Source organism: Corvus kubaryi, unplaced genomic scaffold (assembly GCF_017639235.1).
Source record: "Corvus kubaryi isolate FWS band 111438036 unplaced genomic scaffold, C.kubaryi_AGA036_p1.0 37328, whole genome shotgun sequence".
In the NCBI taxonomy this organism is placed as follows: Eukaryota; Metazoa; Chordata; class Aves; order Passeriformes; family Corvidae; genus Corvus; species Corvus kubaryi.
In genome coordinates this window covers 1,264,522-1,278,795 of record NW_024581106.1, presented here as the reverse complement: position 1 = coordinate 1,278,795, position 14,274 = coordinate 1,264,522, and the positions used below count along the sequence as shown (strand labels likewise).

At 37.9% G+C, this 14,274-nt stretch overlaps 2 long non-coding RNA genes across 2 annotated transcripts in view; one reads left to right on the top strand and one right to left on the bottom strand.

Annotated features, from left to right (window-relative positions):
- Positions 1–14,274, top strand: part of LOC121665440 — a 180,242-nt gene that overhangs the window by 67,773 nt on the left and 98,195 nt on the right. The gene's annotated exons all lie outside the window — the stretch shown is intronic.
- LOC121665441 overlaps positions 1–14,274 on the bottom strand; it is a 78,474-nt gene that overhangs the window by 19,755 nt on the left and 44,445 nt on the right. The window contains exon 2 of the long non-coding RNA XR_006016358.1: positions 7,003–7,099. This is a non-coding gene — a long non-coding RNA (uncharacterized LOC121665441). The remainder of the gene's footprint in view (positions 1–7,002; positions 7,100–14,274) is intronic.

Genomic DNA, 14,274 nt, shown 5'->3' with positions numbered 1-14,274 from the left:
AGATAAACTCGTAGACTCAAAGAAAATTATAGGAAGAGGCATCTAGTCCAGTCTCTTACTCAAAGCAGAACTGCTAATCAGGTGCTTTGGGTTTAGTGATCTATTAAGTATTTGTCCTAGAATATTTAGGAGTTTGGTTTTGGTTTTGAACACCAAAATTGAACATTAGCCCATGAAAATCTTGAAAATGAAAAGTCTCTCATCCAAGACTGATGAGATTAGTGGGCCATGATTTCATTCAAACTCTTATGGATTTAAGGATTTATTTAAATAACACCTGTCCCTAAATATATTTTAAATAACACCTTCCTACATAGGTTTTCTTTCTTTTGATTTCTTCAGGCAAATGAAAAAAAAAAAATTGTGAACTTGGCACTGTACAGTTAAAATCATTGAAATCTCCTATTTCAAGTGCAGAAACCCCAACCAGTTTAGCCATATTGCAAGCAACCATTGTAAAGCTATTGATTAAAAGAAGAGAAAAAACAGGAAACAAAATAACCTAAGAAATAATTTCAGTAAGAGTGGAATCAGAATAAACTTTTTTCAGCAAAGTCCATTTTCAAAAAAATTACGTATCCATGGAATCCTCTAATCTTATCAATCAAGCTGCTTTATTAATATCAGCCTTCATCAGCAGAGAAGAGGATGTTAGTTCTGCTATTCAATTTTGAGCTGGCAGTTACAGTAATTTTGGTTGCTTCTGACAGGAAGGATAAATAAAGAAAGATAAAGATCAGATGAATTGCATCAGGCAGCAGAGCTTTCAGTTAGTATTTTAGGGCTGCAAGGCAGCTGGATAATTACAGAGGTATGGGGCAGGAGACTGGCCATAGCAGCTTTTGTTCCAGACTCTGGCACTCCTTTCTTGGCTGGCATGTTAACTGAACTTCTTTTTCCATCCTGCTGTCCACTTTTCAGACTGGATATCCCCCATGCTGACATGTCCAGCCCTGTTGCTAGAAACCATCCTTAGATTGCATTGGCAGAAATTTTCATATGCATTAATCCTTTTGAAAATTCTCAGTTCTAATAAATATTCGTTGCTATGGATGGGGAGTAGTCAAACTTGATCCTCAAGGTTTCAAGTTCCTTTTGCTTCAAACGTTCCTGAAATCAGGGCCTTTAGTTTTCTCTCTGCCCTTTCTCTTTACTGCTCTCCTCAAGGCATGAACCTAGTAGCATGTTCCTGACATTCTCTGTCCTTCTACTTCCTCAATGCTATAATCCCTTCATTGTGAGAATATACCTTTCCCAAATCCCTCAAAAGCTTTTTGCATCTACTTCCAAGACAAGCCCAGTGTGTCCCCACCTGTGGCTCACTGGGTCCTGTGACTACCATAACTTCTGTTTCTCTGAGCTCTCTCATCCTGCCTGCTTGCAAACTTGTGAGCACGTCTGCACTGCTGAGTAAGAGAAGGCTAGACACTGGCTTTTGGATAACTTTGGGACAGAGTGGTTTCAGAATTGTTATGGTCTTGATCCTTACGACTAAGAGACAGGGCCTAAACTAAGCAGTGGCAGTGGTTCTGATCTTGAGCTTGCCCGTGTGCCCTCCCTCTTGTCTTTAACAGCACAAGTGCAACCCCTGTATCCCAATGTCTACATCTGAAATCCAGCCCCAGAATCACACAGGTTCTGAGAGCCCCTGACCCGACAGGGAGGTGTGTTGGAGACCATAGTGGCTCCCTGCTGCAGAAATGGAGGTGTGGAGAGGCAGGAGAAGGGGAGAAGAGTGCATGCACCACTATTACCCTGACATATGGTCAGGGCTCAGCAGGAATGAACACCAGCTGGGAGCTGGGGAGCACTCACGGCATGGTGGTGTTGGATCCACACGCCAGTGTGAATCAGGGATGTATCTCAGTCTGCGTACCCATAAACGCATGCATTTATGCAAAACACATGGGGTGGGCGTGTGGGTGGGTGCATACAGATCTGTGTACAAACATATATCCACATAACAGCTTCCCTTGGTTGGCCACAAGCATCGAGAGAGATAAATATCAAAATGACCACAGACTACATTCAAATTCTCTCATCTGAAAGCTACTAAGTTTTCACAAAGTATGAATTTGAAGGGGATATTTATGCTATATATATGACCTAGATGTATTCAGGTCCCCCAGGTAGGTTACCCTTTGTGGATGCTAATCAGTTTAGGTCCTTTAATTAAACATTGAATTGTTCTAAGCTTGCATCTTTATCTAATTTAACCTAATAGCAACACTCTAGTAAGTTCCAGATCAACACAAAGTTTCTAGAAAGTAATTTTTCACTATGTTTTTTAGATTTGCAGCTTCATCATTCTTTTATTCTCCCCTCCTTTTTTTTTTCTTTTTTTTTTTTGCAAGGGGTTGGATAAATAAAATAAAATGAATAAAAATATATTAACATAGCCTTGAAAACTCAGGATAAACTGAGGGAAATAAAGACAAGAAACAGGCTGGGTGAAAATGAAATTCTTGATATGGAGAAAACTAGGAGAATAAAAGCAATCTTATATTTAATTAAGAAACAGACAAATATTTTTTCACTGAAACCTTACAACTAAAACACATTTCAGCTGGGACCAGAAAATTGCTACATCTGTACATAAAAGAAGCAGCACAAATTAAAACTGAAACTCAGCAAATTACAAATTCCAAATGTCTTACATAACTCTATTATGAAGGAGGCTTCATTTCTGCTAAAAACCCTTGAGTAGTAATATCTGTTAGCTCTTCTTGCTCTTAGCAAATTCTCTTTTAATGGTTTAAATAAATATTACATAAATTACAGAGGCATTTTTCTGCTTTTGATAATCAGAATTTGAAATTAACACTGGATGTAAAAAGTGATTTTATACATGAATGTTTACAAGGTAAAATGTGTGGATTCAGAAAGCTGCAGAATTTTCATCGTTCATCTGATAGCTGGGGGCTTAATTCCACAACGAATTAAAACCTGTGCCCAGCCTAATGTTTGTGGCCAGTCCCACAGTCCCCAGCCGGTATGGCCACATGTTTAAACCCATGAATTTGTGGGGGAACCAGAGCCCAGGAGGCATGTCAAACATGAGCCCCATTCTCTGATGGGATAAACTGGGCAGCAGAAGCCTTCCAAGTGTTTTCATGAATCTCTACAGCGTGTGTCTGTTTTCTGAATACTTATGTTTAGAGCAATAAACATTAAAATACAGGCTAAAGGAAAGAGTGGGGAATCTGTGGTAGGTACTTCTATTAGCCAGTACTCATCTACTGCAACACAATGCACAGATTTTTTTCTAGGCCAAATAAATATGTCCTCAAGCAAATAATCTGTCCACTTAATAATTCAGTTACTGTACATATGGAGTCCCATTTTCTGTGACGAACATGAACAGGTTTCTGTTAAAATGAATACTCTATCTCTTCAAATTAGCAGACTGACTCTGTAGTCTCTGGAAACATTTTCACTGGAAAACTAGGAACTGGGAGTAAGAAGTACCAACCATATACTATTGAAGATTTTAATGGGAAGACTAAGGAGCTGGTGTTTGAAGGTAACTCTCTTTCTCAAATAGACGAAATTTCATTCAAAGAAGCATTTAAGGCCAAATTTTCAGTCCAAAAATTCCAGATGGCAACTAGCCTTCCAAATTCCTTACCTTTTTAATGACCATTTTCCCTGTCTTCTACGAGTCTACCTTCTGACTACTGCCAAGTTATTTAGAATGAAAAATCACATTTCCTATCATGTGTGACCCAAATCAGGAGCCAGGTAACCAAATCCAGTGAAAATGCCCAGAATATGTACACAGGAGACATAGACAATCATATAATCACAGCCTAGTTTCTAGGGGACTTCCAAAGATACTCTGGCCCAAATTTCCATGGGACAGGGACACTAGATGACATTGTCTAGCAACCTGTCCCATTCCATCTTGAAAACTTCCAGTGATGAGGATGCTACCACATCTCTGCAAAGATTATTACAGCAACTGACTGGTCTCACAGTAAACATTTCTTTCTTATGTCAAGATGAAATTTTTACCAGTGCAATTTGTACCAGCTGCCCGTTGTCTTTTCCATGTGGCTCCTTGTGAAGAGAGAGACACTCTGCCCACTTTGCAACCATCCTGTAAGTACTGTTATACTGTGATTAAGTTCCCTCAGAGACTCCCCTTCTCCACAGGGAAAAGACCAATCCTTTTCTCTCTCTCTCTCTCTTATTTTTTCTGATAACTGACATATTATCATGCTAGTGCAGGAAGCTCATTCAGAGATTGGTAGTTCCCAGAGCTGCCACAAAGGATTTGAACTCACAGCTATTCTTCTCTGATTATGTCCTTTATCCCTCCTCCCAGTTATTCTGGAAAACCATTTCTGTTTTTGAATTTACTGTCTCACTCAGGGCTGTATCAATCATTTCTATGACATTTCCAGACCTTAAGGAAAGATATTTGGAAAAGGAAGATGAAAGGATGACCCGCCTAGCCAGAGGGACTGGAAGTTTGTGCAGCTCTGATGGTGCAGTCCATAGGAGAGGGCAGGTTTTGGACACATACTCTCTGCACTGTTAGCCTGACAGGAGTGGTTTTCTGGGCATTAGGAGCTATTGAACGGAAACCCCGTCAAAGTGAGCGATATCTGGATGTCAGGATTTCATTTTCTGAGTAACTGCCGCAGTAACAATGTCATCATGGGGAGGGCGTGGATGTTACCTCTCACTGGTATTTTGGCTGAGGTTTCAATTAAACTGTTCTTGAAGTGTGCTTGGAGATGAATTAAATGTGATCAGTACATTTTCCGAGTCATCGGAGACCACCTGAAGGGTTCACATCCTAAGGAAATGGCAGGACTTCTACTTAGCAGAAGAGGAAAAGGGATCAGGACACATACTTCAACCAAAGTGATGGTATCTCGAAATAAGTAGGTGAAAATCAAGTTCCTAAACAAATTGGATTCCTGTGATATATCAATTCACCTGAGTAGAAAAGTTAGGCATTGCTGTTTGGGTACTTTTTGCACTGAGGCACTTAGGGTTCACTTATGGAACATAGGCAGTACTTCTGGTTGTTTCAAAACCTAGCAATCTCTGGGTAGTTTTGCCTGAGCTCTGGAAAGCCAGCAAATGGAAGAATCCCCAGGAGGTGGGTTAAACCAGCAGTAATCAAAGTTCTGAGGCAGTACCAGCACTGTCAGTCCCAAGCAAAGGAAATGGGTTGTTAGCATTTGAACCACTCATTGTTTGCTCTATTTAGTTTGCATGCAATTATACTGCTATGGTGACTGCACCTTGGCATGAGAGAAATTAATGCAAGTGCTTTAAATGTTTCACATTTTTCTAAGTCACCAGAATTATGGAAACAGTCATAACTTAAACATTAATCACAAAACCTAAGGGTCAAATCCTTGATCTTATTTCCACAGACATGTTAGAGTCTATTAGAAGTGTTTCCCCACATGCAACATACTGTGGATCTGCTGTAGGTCTGTAAAAGGCATTGCTATATGGGAAAACTTCCTATTTTTATGTCTGAGATGTGTGGGATTGGTCACAGGGTGAGTTCAGAATATCTCAAATTTCCTTGTATAACCTGGCTCTCTTTGTCTTTTAGGCTTTCTTCTGTTCTTGTTCTGTGATCCTTTCTTGTCCCCGCTGCAATGCTCTGAGGGCTTCTACTAAAATACTATTCCCTCATTCAAGGCTGAGACAATTCTGTGTTTCCTGCCCTTTTGTCCATGTATATTTAATTAAAATTCACCAAATATTCAAGAGCTCTTAAAATCATTCTCTCTTCTTTCTGCTGGGCTGAAAAAGTGATTGAACATTGGGGTACATTATAAACATGTAGGGAAAAGGGTTTGAGACCCCTTTAGAGGGCACTTTGCTTTTTATTCTGCCTGCAAGGTACACCTATGCATCTTTGGTTAGAAGTGTTAAAAAGAAAAAGCAGATGAAAGCAACAGACTTTTTTGTCAAGCTGTGACAGAAATCAAATGCAAATAGAGCTCAGTTCAAGACTGTTTGTTAAGTGTCACGTCAGTGAGTATTAAATGCAGCACATGTCGTTTTACAATGAGCATGCCGTATATGAATTTATTTTTTCCAAAGAGGATACATCGAATAATGTACTCTTCCTTACCAGCGCCAGCTTACAAGTGTGTCTTCATACTTGCGTATGCACATTCATTAGGCTCCTAAATGCTGCTGCCTTACTTAGCACATCTTGCTTTGTGGAGGCTGGGATTCAAGCTGTAGAAAGACCTACACAAATGATTCTCTCCCTCTGAGAAAAGTGGGACAGAGTAATTTAGACTTCCCAGCATGAAGCTGTCAATGAGCAGCTTCTCAAAATGATTCACAATTAGTGCACCAGGCTTACACTAGGAACGGGTTCTCAACTGATTTCCTTTCCACAAAGGAGTGAGTCTGGGGCTTCATTTTGCTATTAGGAATGTTACAAATGTATTTAAAAAATCATCAGAGCTGGTTAAGTCTGCTGCGCTTATGTTGAAGTCTTTCTACTATACTATGTGAAAAACAAATCTGATTTCTCCATATTCATTCAAGCTATGTATTTTTCCAATTAATATTTAGAAAAGCACGTGTCAACATTAAATTACATGTGAAAGGTAACAACAGCAGTATCAGACTTATCTCCATGAACTAGAACAGAACTCTTAATGATTCAGCAAAGGGGGTACTGCTCCATGGGAGATGCAATGCACGTCCACTGCATTCACCTGTTTGCTGTTGCCTCCCTATCTGAGCTGTGCTTGGCTTTGTGTGTGTGCTGCCTTCCCATTGTTTGATGTGAGATCTCTGAGTCCACAACCATCTCCTTACAGTACTCAGATCATCAGAGGGCTTAGCAAAGCATATTAAATTCTGTGTCAGGGAGGCAACTTGACAATATTTTACATACTGGACCATAATGGTTAGGTTTAGACATTTAAATGTCGGGCTACAGCATGGTAAAATTGGGTGTAAAGCTAAGTAATTTAATGCATTTATTGGTGATTTTAAGTATCTTACCTGTTAGGCTCAGTGACAGACACTCAAGGTCCTATGGAGGATGCAAGTTACACAGAGCATTTGTAGTCCAGGCTCTTGTTTCCTGATATTTTCTCACCTACAGGGAAACAGCAGTGTTACACATGAGCCAAAACAGACGCCAAAAATTTGGATATTACCCTGAAATGCTGACTAGCAAAAGGCTCATACTGAGAAAGCTCTTCCTCGCATACTGAGTACTATGAAGGTCGAGATTTCTGCTGGAAATTTGCCAGTTCTGCCCTCATCCCACACACAGATATTATGGATTCTTCTGAATGCATTTAATAACTGTTTATGATCTTAAGGAAAGGATGCAGAAATCATTGTACAGACACTGTTTTTCTACATCCATGTAATCTTAAAAGTCCTCAAGCTTTACATTTCTTTTGTTTAAGGAAAAGCACATTTTTTTGTCTTTACTGTTAAGCAGTATCTAGTGGTACCTAAATGGGCACGTTTCATTGGTATTCTCTTAATGAAAGAAAAGCTATTGTTAGCTTAACCGAGCTGTGCTCTGAAAAGTGTGCAGAAGCTAAAGATTCAGCTCCTGGAGTCATGTGATCGTGCCAAGCCTACCTATTTATCCATTCACTATCCATCTACCCTATCTATATTTTAGAGAAAATTGATAGACCATTAGAGAGCAGTTCCTTCCGCCTTGTAGATATTTCCTCCCTTCCAAGAAAGAAGGCAAACAGCAGTTTCTTCTGTAATGCAATAGAAAACATATGGGAAAGTACCAGTATTTCTGTGAGTTATGGAGTAATAGGCTGTATAACCCGTAACTTTTGGAGGGAAAAGATTTTAAAAAAATTGAAAGTCGTTTCCATTTAATTGAGTTCTGAGTAAACATACGGTAATTAAACTCACTGTGATGTTTGTTACTAGTACTTTCACTGGGGCTTGAACTGTCATTTTAAAACAGTTATTTGGTTTCATTGAAAAGCTTAAGAAATAATTGTTTTTTAAAATTGTATTTAAAGTCAGTCAGATACATTTATAATACCAGGCAACATGGTCTGATATAAAAGCCTATGCCATTTACATACAGCTTTCATTCAAGTCTCATGTTGTGAGGAAAAAATTAAAAGATAATGCCTAGAATGCTTACCAAAACCAGGCTTCTTGGGTATGAAAAGCATTAACCAACTCTATTTACTCAAATAAGGAACAGTGTCTCATATAAAGGTATTTTTTTCTTCCTCCTCTCTACCGGCACTCCTCTCAGAGGAATTTTTTGATCCCTTCTTCATCTTCTTTGTCCTTTGCAGTAATGTCTCTTCACCATTTCGCTTTACTTTTTCTCCAAAACAATTTTTCCCCCGTTTGCCTCCTTTAGGGAGTGGTGTTACTTTTCTATTCTTTTGCTTCTTTTTCACATCATTTATGATTTTATTCCAGAGCCTTCCTTACTCATCCCAAAGGTTCATTCTTGCAATCTCAAATCTTCCTTGCATTGTTTGTCTTACCTTCTCTTGTAGTTCTTCCCTATAGACCAAGCTCATTTTTATATGTTCTTAGAAATGCAGCCTGACTGCAAAGAAGAGCAGCGCTTTGGCAGCTATGTTAAAAAAACATAGGTGCTGTATCATAACTACTTTTTTTTTAAACAATTGCAGGTCAAAATAGCAAAATTTAGGATAAGTGGAGAGTAGAAGGTCCATGCTCAGCAGTACTTGTAACATATTTAAGAAGACTGAGCTGAAGCATTGAGGAGGGTTATTTCTATTTGTGAGTAAAGTCAAGGGGTCTGCATGTGTGGTCTTTTCTTTATATCCAGGTATTTTAGTGATTTCACACAGATATTTGCTCAAAAATAGTCTTCAACCCTAAAGCCTGAAGTTAACATTTTGCTTTATCAACAAACCACTAGAAGGCATGATGAATTATATTGATTTTCTAATTTAATGTAGTTCAGGAAATGTAAGGAAAGTACATTTTTGTCAGTGTTTTTTGTCTTCACTTGTTAGTAAGAACCATGTTAAACCAGGGAATCATTAATCCCAATTTTTGCTAGTATATGACCTAAAGGCATCTGACTCTGTAGATAATTTACAGGAAATAAAATGGTTAGTGTAAAAGTCCAATTTAAAAGAAGAAAATTACTCTAATAGCAATTGCAGTCTTCCTCAGAGAGTAACATGGCAATATGTCCATTGAACATATAGGACTGGATCAACAGTCTAAATGTACAGCAACAAAAATTGACAATGAATCTGGGCCAACAATATTCTAGCACTTGAAGGAAAGAATTTCTCAGCATGCCATGGCTGACATGGCAGGTTTGGAGTGTGTCACAAAAACCCCCCATATTCCATTTCCTAGACTTACATATCATATGACTTTTGAGATTGTCCAGTGATGTCTGGACGAAGCTAGCAGATGTGATACCAGACCTACTGGAGACCACTCGTCTTCCATAACCTCACATTAATCCCAGACTCTTGAAGAGAGACCAACAGCACGTATTGGGTCAAGATTCAGGCATCTACACTTAGATCAGCATGTAGCTCTCGGCACACAGGCTACATTTCAATCTATTGCAGTCAGTAATGATCTAAAATTAGATACAATTGTCTCTCTGCATGAGCAACTTGTGCCATTTTAAGTACCATAAGGTGTGTCAGTTTATCTCCAGCTACCACTCAAGAAAGGTAAGGATCTCTTGAAGGTCCTATCTGACAGCTGTCAGACCAAGAAGGCATCTAGAGCTCCTTAATGCGTCTCAAATGGCATTTTGATGGAGTCAGTGTAGTCTGGAGGGTTGTTTAGCTAAGGCACCTACCTCCAGTCTCTCCAGAAACTTTGGCATCTAACTCAACCTGAGCATATTGACACAAAGCAAAAATAGTTTGTGATCTAAAGAAAGGATATCTAGGCAAACACAGCAAGTAAAAGTGGGAGACAGGAATAGTTGTTCTGTCCTCAGCAGAGGAAGAGTAAAAGGCAATTAGCAGTCAGCCAAGTGACGTGATTTGTTGTGTTTCACAGAAGCAGTGCTTGGCAGAGGGAATTTACTGCAGAGTCTTTTCTGCCAGACCTCATCTAGTTCTCCTGCTGTGGCTGAAGACATTAGACAAAATTGATAGGAATTTGATGTGAAGCAGACAGAAGGGCCACAAGCTTTTTCTCTTTCCAAGACCTACTTCTGTTGAACACAATAGGAGTTTTACCATTGCTCTCCACGGCTTTAAGCAGGTTCTGGGAGATTCCCCAAAGAAAAATTTCTTGGTTCAGATAAAGCAAATAATGGTCTGATCTCCCTCCTGCGGTCAGAAACCTTTGAATAGAGGTGAAGGAGTATCTGTCAGTGTGCATGACCTGTACAAACTCCCTTGATGTCTTACTGGATTTATGGATTTCCCATGGCTGCAGCTCTTGCACACAATGTAACATACAATATGCTGCTCAGAGATAGTATCCTTTCTAATTGCTTCAGATTAGAGATAGTCTTGGTCAGATATGGGGAGGATTGCCCTGTCTTGCTAGCATGTCACAAGCTGATGATTGCTCTAACTGTGGCAGGGCAGAGAGGTGCTGTTGGTAAATCTCAGGGAAGCTCTTGTGTGGGCATTTAGAAATGTCAGAGGACCACAAGTGTGTTAAGGTGCAGTTCTTTTTTCTGGCTATACACCATCTTAGGTCTCTTTTCTATTTCTGTCAATAAAGACTCCATGTCACTGATACCTTTCAAAAGGACTTTGGTGAACAGTACAGTGTGGCTTGACTAAAATATTATGACTACATTTATAGTAATTAGAGAAAGCAAGGTATCATCAAAGGTATGGCAAAAATTAAGGGAAAAAAGGCCATTTTTAAAAATGTATGTAGAAAAGGAAGATAATAATGTGCTGTCTTTCATGTATTAATGGCAGAAGTCTTAAACGCAGCCAATTTTCAATGTGCAAGCCTGAATGCAATAAGCAATTTTAAGAAAATAATATTGGGTTATGCCATGTTATTGTACTCATAACCAGTCAAATAATCTGACCAACTGTCTACAAATAAAGGGCTACCCATTGCAAATGAAGTTTGGAGAATTCAGGCCTACTGCTTTTGTTTCACTTTTTGAAGCATTTTCTCACTATACAAGTATTGTATGATTTCAAAAACAAATATTAGCCTCCGTGTTTGGAGTAAAAAGATCCGCAACACACCCAGTGGCTCTTGCTTGTAGAGATGAAGAAATACTTAAATCTGCAGCCAGAAATCATCTAGGGCTCAAACTATAGAAACAGGGCTTACAGAGTACATTTACAGTCAAGGCAGCTGACAGTCTATGAAGCAAAAAATTCTTTGCCTTCTTAAAATAACTACATAGCATTTAAATAGCTTTGATAGATAAAGATTTGTTTTGTACAGTACTGTAGAAATTAGCAGTTCTTTTTTTTATGACGTGCTGAAACTAGAATATGTTTTTTGTTGGATCAGACTGTAAGAAATGGTTGTGCCAGTTGTATGAAACAAAAGGGCACCAGTTTGTATTTGGATAATTTTCTGGGTGTAGAACCTTCCTGTTAAGAGTAAAGCTGGCAAGATTTATCTTTCAAGTGAATGATTCACTGATGTTTGTCATCAGTGATAGTCAGCAGAAACAATGTGATGAGATGCCATTTTCTGTGGTGAAACAACTTGCTTAAATTTATTTTTTTTCACAGACCCGTAGAGAATTTCACTTTGACGAAGGATATAGTTTTTGCTGCTGAAACAAAATGCCCTTCCTTTCATTTTGCGGGCTTAAAAATAAGTTCTTAAACTAAAATTGAACCAGATTTAGGCCTTTATTTTCTACAGAGATCCCTAAAATCTTTCTTTGAAAACAAAACAAATAGTAGGAATTTTGGACTACTGAATACATACAATTTTTCCACTGATCAACCTGTGGGGAAAAAACTGTTACTGTTGCTATAATTTTAAAATTAGTGTAGAAATAGTGTAGTTTCCCAGTAGGTAACACTAAGTTTTAGGCTGGACCATATTCCTCCATTCTGATTAATTTTTATTAGTCTCTCTGTAAACGGTCTTATTTACCTGGCTACAGTCAGACTCTGAATAAGCTCTCAAAAAAACCCATTAAAATGATGAACTTAAGTCTAAGAAGCATGGTTCATTTTCATTCAGACTTTTATTTACATATTAGGAAGCTATTTTAAAATACTGGCATTCTACTTATCAATTAATTTTAAAAAAACCACAGCCACATTCACATGCTCATAATAGTTCAAATACTCACAAAATAATCTGTGAAATGAGTTTTTAAGATCCTCATCCAAGAAATGAGACTCTGAAGAAAGGCCACTTTTCTAAGGACTTTTGTCACCCAGATATGACTCAGTAATCTGCATGGAAAAATATTTCTGAGAAATCAAATAACCTTAGAACTAAAACTAATAAAGCCATTAAAATTAGGGCCAATTAAGATTTATGCAAGTGGCATAGGGATTCTAGCCCGGTATTATTAAGTAAATCAGCCTATTAGGATGGGGATTTTTTTTCCCCATATGATCTGTTTGAAATTCTATATTGTCAAAATCTGCCACGGTAATGGCAATATGATGTATTGTGCCATCTCAAATGTGTTTTGGGTCTTGCTTGAAGATAATGACCAGACAAATAAATTCCTCGAAATTGACCGGGGTATTGTGATTTCTACTTTTTTAGCTGGAAATACATGCAAAATACTTTTAAATTTCTAAAATTTGTAAATTTTCCTTGAGAATTTAATCATGTTAAAAGACACAAAACTAGAAGGCTGCTGAGACTGCAGATATCATCTTACTTCTTAAAAATATTCTGTATTTAAATTTTAATATAAAAGGAAATCATTATTATAGGGAAAAATTGCAAATATGGACTTAACAGTTCTGGTAGTCATTATAGTCACATAATCCTTTCTTTTTTAAATGAAATAGCTTTAAACTAGATAGTTTCTAATGCATTTCTGTTCCACGTATTACATTACCTATATATGAAAAAGTCAATTTGCAAATGCGTGCTCTTATAAAATAACCAGAAGAAGTAAAATTGTTATGATTGATCTGAAATAATTGATTACAGTATGACAGATTTCTGAATTATAAAACACAATTACATTTTTGTGCTTTCGTACCTGAACATTACAAAAGCTGAGAGAACTATTTCTGTTCTACTTCTGATTAGATCAGCAATGCCACTTCTTCAGGTCTTATCAAATTGGTTTTGATAATAATTACTTGGGAAGTGTTTGATCTCAATGATGAATACTTGATTAGTTTTTCATGAAATCATTCAACCACACCACTCAACACTACTCATGTGAGACCTTGTTGATTTAGCTGTTCGAAAGAACACATTCTTTTTCACTGCAGTTATGGGATGTCAGTCTTTGGGGAAAAGAGGGTGGAAAAAGGGCAAGTTTATGGGTAATGATATTGCAGCAGCAGATATTTAAGGTTTGCTAATTCTCTTCTCAATTATGTTCATTCTCTGCCTCGTCACACTGCCTGCTGCATGGCGACAGAATCAATCTTAGAAGTGGAATAAATTTTTCCTCTTTCAAAAAAGGGTTTCATGACACCATTGTCATCTTTGAAACCCTTGGAGGGTTTTGCCCTGATGAGTAATATTTCATATGTGGAATGTTTATGTGATTTTCACAGAGCGATAACCCCGCTACCACCTAACTTTGATGCATTGAGATTGCTGCTTTTCCCTGCTAAAGTGCTTTTACACACCACCTCCTACAAATTGGCTTCAGAGTTAGAAATAGAAGATTCAACAAAACTTCAACTCTCCATGGAAAAAAGGGTCTGGTGGAGAAATTTATACATTGGGCACAATCTCCTTTAATTATTTAAACAGGAGCTTTTGCTGAATAAGAGTTGTAGGCATTTTCCCTTATCATTTTTCTTTTACTTTACACGGTTAGAATCATTTATCCAGAGCTGACCATATATCCATACTTTAAAATTAATATTTTTTAACCAAGCTACTCTTAAGGATTGGTCTGCCGACCCATACTTCTTGAAGTCAATAACATTGCCTGCATAAGTTAAAACTGTTCACATAAAGAGACACTCAATGGATTAGTCTCCAAGTTATAGGGAAAAAAATTCTATATCCCAGGTGCTTATGGTTGAGTATCTGCACAAGAAGATATTTTTAGAACAATGTCCTTACTTGTCAGTCACCAAATAGCAAGGAAAAGCCTTTTATCAAAAGAGGAGTTAAAGCCAGGCTAATTAAGAAGGAAAATTTCGAAGGAGACAATAT